This window comes from Echinops telfairi, unplaced genomic scaffold (genome assembly GCF_000313985.2).
Source record: "Echinops telfairi isolate 266 unplaced genomic scaffold, ASM31398v2 ScPeMD7_443;HRSCAF=831, whole genome shotgun sequence".
Taxonomy (NCBI): domain Eukaryota; kingdom Metazoa; phylum Chordata; class Mammalia; order Afrosoricida; family Tenrecidae; genus Echinops; species Echinops telfairi.
Genome location: NW_022104341.1, coordinates 41,331,131 through 41,336,881, shown reverse-complemented (window position 1 = coordinate 41,336,881; position 5,751 = coordinate 41,331,131). Strand labels below are relative to the sequence as shown.

The 5,751-nt window shown below is 40.6% G+C and overlaps 1 pseudogene; it reads right to left on the bottom strand.

The window, feature by feature from the left end:
* Window positions 1-981: 981 nt before the first annotated feature.
* On the bottom strand, window positions 982-2,052 carry LOC101649460 (annotated as a pseudogene).
* Window positions 2,053-5,751: the final 3,699 nt, after the last annotated feature.

Genomic DNA, 5,751 nt, shown 5'->3' with positions numbered 1-5,751 from the left:
CCTGAAACTGTCTTCACACTTCTTCCAAATAAACCACTTAAGCACATCTATCAAGAATTCCAACTGAAGCCCATGGCCATCCCGTCATTCTGACCCAGTGACCCTACGTGCCGGAGAACAGCTGCCCCTCTGGTTTCTGCGACTGTACACCTTTATTGGCATAGAACGCCTCATTTTACTCCTACAGAGCAGTCGGCGAGTTCAAACTGCCTGCCTTACTGCCAAGCAGCCCAGAGTGTAATCTACTACTCTCAATAATTACCTTTTTGAAACAGGGGGCTGAGGGGAATCAAAGAGAGAGAGAAAGATTTGCAATAACCTTCTTAGCGCAGCGTATGCCCTTAAACTACACTGTTTTGAACGTACCATTTTATCTAGGGACCCACATGAGAATAGACAACTGTGTTCCTCAGAGAACCTGTCTGCAGCCAACCATTGTATGCAGAGGTGTGCTTTAATACAATTTATTTGAAATAAAGTTAGGCATATATCAACTGAATCCTAGTAGCAATAGTCTCCCCCCCCTTTATCCTCATATGTAAATTTCAATTTGTCAAAATGCAATTGCTATTGGTAATTTCTCTTATACATTTTAGATGTGAGTAGTTCCTAGAAACTCAGTCAACTAGCTGTACTAAGGAGGAGACATGCGGTCTAGTTATGGTTAATGATAACACTTCTTAAAATTATGCAGCTGGTGGTAGATCCATGATTGTAAGACAGCTCTTTTGTGCTCAGGCTATTATTCTTTCCATTATATCACACAATCTCTTTTCTGAATTTAAAATATTTCAAACTTTAGATATTTACTTCCGTGATTAATAACATCGAATAAAATTTATTTATATATTTATTTTTAAAAATCTTTATTTTTCTAATACAAATACAAAAACTGTAGCAAACACTGAACGAAATACAAGTCCAGTCCATGGCTGAGGTGGCTAACACTGAACACATGTCCCTTGAAGCAGCTTGTGGGCATCAGTGAGGGGTTAGGCTGAACCTTAGCCCATGGCCACCTTGAGAGATGCCACTGAGTCCCCAGTGGCACCAGGGAATGTGAGGTCCACTGGCATGAAGGAACCTGAGCCAGAAATGCACGGGGGCCAGGCACCTTGCTGGGGTAAATAGGGGCCATGACGTGGTCTTCTGGAAGCCTTTCAGAATGGGGTAGATGTTCTCAAATGCCCCGTAGATCTCTGCTCTCACCTTAGCACCTGTTAACACGACTTTTCCAGAAACGAAAAAGAGAAGGACAATCATGGGCTTGATCATTCGATAGATTAAACCTGGGAACAACTCTGGCTCATTGCTGCTGAACTGCTGGTGGGTGAGCACGAGTCCCTCCAGGCGGATGGGGAACTTCACACCACAGCTGCCCACCGTATTCTGGATCTTGAAGTCCAAGAACTTGGCCGGGAAGCCCAGTTTCTGCACCACCCGGCATACTTTCTGCCGCTAGCCTGGACTGCTCTTCACTCTTGGCGCCGGTACACACCATCTTCCCGGAGCTGAAGATGAGCGCTGTGGTCCGGGCCCCTCTCATCCTCATGATCACAACAGCAAATCGCTTAGGGTTATACTCAGCATTTCGGGCACGAAGGGCAATGGTCTTTAGGTCAAGTTTACAGCCAAGATTCACTGTGGAGACAATGTTTTGTATTTGGGGCACAATCCCAGAGCTCTCTGAGGCCGGTGTGGCAAGAGTAATGGGGGTCATAGGTGTCATGGGGGACAGGTACACGGGGGTGGTGCCCGGCAGAGGCGCAGGTGTGAGAGTCTGTGAGTGGAAGAGCTGTGGTGTCTGGCCTGTGGCCCCCGGGGGCACCTGCTGGAATGTGCACTACTGGGCTGCTGCTGCTGCTGCTGCTGCTGCGGCTGCTGCTGCTGCTCTTCCAAGATGGACAGGCTGTTAGTGCTCTGGATGAGCTGTGGCTTCAGGCCAGTGCCGTACGGCATCATGGGGCTGAAGACTTGGAGCCCGGGGGTCATGGCGCCCTGTGGGGAGGCCAGCCCCTGGACATAGGGCGGGAGGCTGTTGTTCTGATCCATGGTGCTTGCTCTCTCCGCGACAGAAGAGCCCTGGCACTCAGTCTGCAGCCCGGAGCACCACAGCAGACTTTGGAGAAATGGCCTCCACCCTCTGGGTTAGCTTCTTGCACAGTGAGACGGTGACACTGGAGGGGCTACAGAGACCCGCCACGGCGACCCTGCCAGATCCCACCAAATAAAATTTATTTTATCTCTTAATGTTTTCTCAGAAACTTTAAAAGTGTGTCTTTGATTAAGAAATTTGATTTGAAAAAATAAAGAAATTTGCTTTGATATTTTATTTGCATAAAAGAGGGCTTTTTGCATGAAGCTTTGCTATTTCTTATTTGGAAACAGAATTTAAGCCAACTTTTAAAGGAAGGAAAAAAAACTACCTTTTTCATATTTCGCTTAAGATAAGTAAGACATTAATTAAAGCCAATATTCTTTATTTTAATATTGCAAAAAATTAAAGGGGGAGGTATGGTCTAACTAGGAAGATAAATGCTGGCAGTGTTTAGCAACAATGCAATCCTTTAAGACTTCTGCCTTAATGGTAAACTTGCATAGGATAGGAAGGTTAAACATGCAGATAGAATTGATAACATTTTATTTAGAAATATCTTTCCAAAAATGAATTCCTTTTCATAACTATAGTTTCTGTGATTGTCTTTCACAAGGCTTTTCTGAAGTGATTCTTAGTGGATGTAATTAACTGAATTGACTTAATATGGTGACAGAATAAATCATTTAAACAACAACCAAAAAAGAGTAACTATTAATTACTCTTAATTGATGAGTTGATTTAAACATGGGCACTAATAGCTCATAAACTCGGAAGTAGGTCTAATGAAGATAGTTTTGTAAACAAGTTATTTGAAATTAAAGATACAACCCCTGTAGTTAAGATAGGAATCTGAAAGCCATTCTTAAGTGGTCCGGGGAATACTGGCCTTAGCATTTAATAAAACTTAAAAATACATTGGCTGCAATATTATCAAGCTTAAAGTGTTATTGACAGGTTACTGGAATAAAAAATGAATTAACCCACTTTAGTAACAAGTTCTCTTATGAAAATTAAGATGAGTCCAAAGATGATAGAGGTTAAGTATATTCCAAATGCCCCAACTTTCCCAACTGCTACTCCGCTGACATCAGCCCCCTACTTCTCCCCTTCACATACTCCCTTACTTCTCTAGGTTCTGCAATTCACTACAATGACCAAACAAAACGCACACCACAAAGAAAATGCGTCATGTGTGTAGGTATTGATAAATACCAAATTTTAAATTCTGGGACCCATCTGGAGGAGCCTCTTCATCTTCAAGGATGTGGAAGTTGGTGAGATCAGGTTAGGTGATAAACTACAATTCAAGTTCTAATAACTGGAGGTTTGGCAAAGAAAGGAAAATCAGATGGATGCAGGATTTGAAGGAAACTGTCCAATTCTCCTTGCTGGTAATGAGATTCCATCACCTGTTTCTCAGGTAGTTCATTTTATGCCTAATAGAATGGGGTTCACAATGAAACCTGTTCACAGTCCACGTGGTTGAATCTTATCACTATCTTCCCCTACCTTCTTTTGTCTAGATTCACCAGGAAAAGGTTGGTTGGTGGAAGTTACAGAGATTATGATGAGCCATAAATAATTCATTGTACTGCATAACTTATTGTATAGACTTAAATATATTTCCATTTTATCAAGTGAACTCTATTGATAGATGTGATAGGTAGGTTTATTGTGCCAAGCTGGCCACTAGGAATATGTGGAATTAATCAGGTTACAGTTTGATTGGGGGGCAAAGAGAGAAATGGCTAGGCAAGGTCTGCCCCTTGCTCTCTTGCTCTCTGGTGATCAGACCAGCATGTGACTGCTTTAGCTAGTTCTCTACCTCAACTTGTGAGCTACATTACCTGTGGGACAGCCAACCCATGGATTCTGTCACTAGAGCTTGAGGTTCCTATGATAACTGCTTTCCCACACTGCTGGTGTGTACATCCCTTGAGCTTGAGGCTGGTGGATCCTATTGTCTTGCATTACTTGAGTTTGTTATTCCATCCGGGCCTGCTTCGCTAAACTCCTAATCAGCTAACTATTGGTGACTCACCCTGCTGCTGCTTGTTGCCAGTGGGCAGACTTTGCCTATACTGCTCAAGGGAAGACTCAGCTGTCTGCTTCCCTTACCTTGGACCCAGTAGCCCTCATGAGTTGAAGAACTTCCAGTATATTAACTGTCCCATGGAACTGAGTTGAACTGAGCCCTGTGTACTGCTATGTGTACTTATTATCTATTATATTCCTTTGTGCTATATAAATATCTCTAAATATAATCATAAGTGTCCCGGTTTTGTTTCTCTAGAGAACTCTACCTAACACAAAGAGATATGATGTGATCAAAATTTAATTAATACATGAAGGTAACTAAAAAATGATACATAATCACATAAACCTTATTAAACAAAAACACAAAAGTGAAGCTTTTATCTCTAAAACTATGCTCCTTCTAACTATATATATTTCTGTCTTAAAGTGGTGTTTTCACTTCTCTTTCTCTTCTCCAACTAATTTTGAGTGCTTCTATTAACATCTAACCAAAGAGACAGTTTGGGCAATCTCCTGAGGCCCAAAAAGGTATTTTTAAATGTACTTTGAGTTTGGGGAACAAAAAGATCAACCACCACTTTGTATGGTGGTTGTATGGTGTACAAGGTACTTTTTGTCAATATAAATATTGTAGGACAGTCCTTACTATCCTTGAAGAAGAGCAGGTGCATTATTGTGATGTATAAAAATTAGCCAGCACAATTCCTTGCCTTTTTACCATCAATGTAAATTTTTATTTTCTTAAAACTTCCTCATAGTAAGCACCCAGGTTGGTCCTGTGTCTTTCAAGATATTCTATCCAGATTTCTCCTTTGAGGTTCCAAAAACAATCACCATAACTCTCTGAAGTTGCCTCAATGCTTTGAATTTAACTTACCCAAGATAGCCCCTTGAAAGCACCTGTTTTTTTTGGATCTGTTTTGAGAAGTCATACTAAGGAGAATAAGACAAATATATTGCTGAGAAAACTTGTCTGCAGCCATCCACTGGCAGCAGAAATACATTTAGACAAGTTTTGTTTGAAATAACCCTGTGCATGTTTGAACTGGAACACTGGCTAACAATGTTTTGACTTACCCTCATAAATACATTGTGACTTTCTGATTCTTTTAATAAAAAATAGGATGAACATAATCATGTAAATGCAGATGAAAATAACTGTTATGATGTTAAAAGGCATATTAGAATGATCAAATAATTTCACAAAAAATAAGATATGTATCTTTCTTTTGACATACTACAAAATTAAAATAAATATTTTTGGCATTAAATAATACCTTTAGTTATCAACACCCAGTGTTTCTAGTCCAAGATCAGACCAAGATTAAGATTCCAATTGCTAGGTTTCTTGGGTTTTTAAAAACTTGTTTAACTTTTGAAGATCGTATGTGGGTCTTTTACTTAATGCTACTGCTCTTTTATGCTCTAGAGAAAGTGCAATCAAGTCTCCTGTTCAATTTGAGCCATCGTAGGGACCACAGAAACGGAATTAAAACATCAGCTTTCTTTTTTTTTTCAAATCATTTTATTAGGGGCTCATACAACTCTTATCACAATCCATACATACATCAATTGTGTAAAGCACATTTGTACATTCATTGCCCTCATCATTCTCA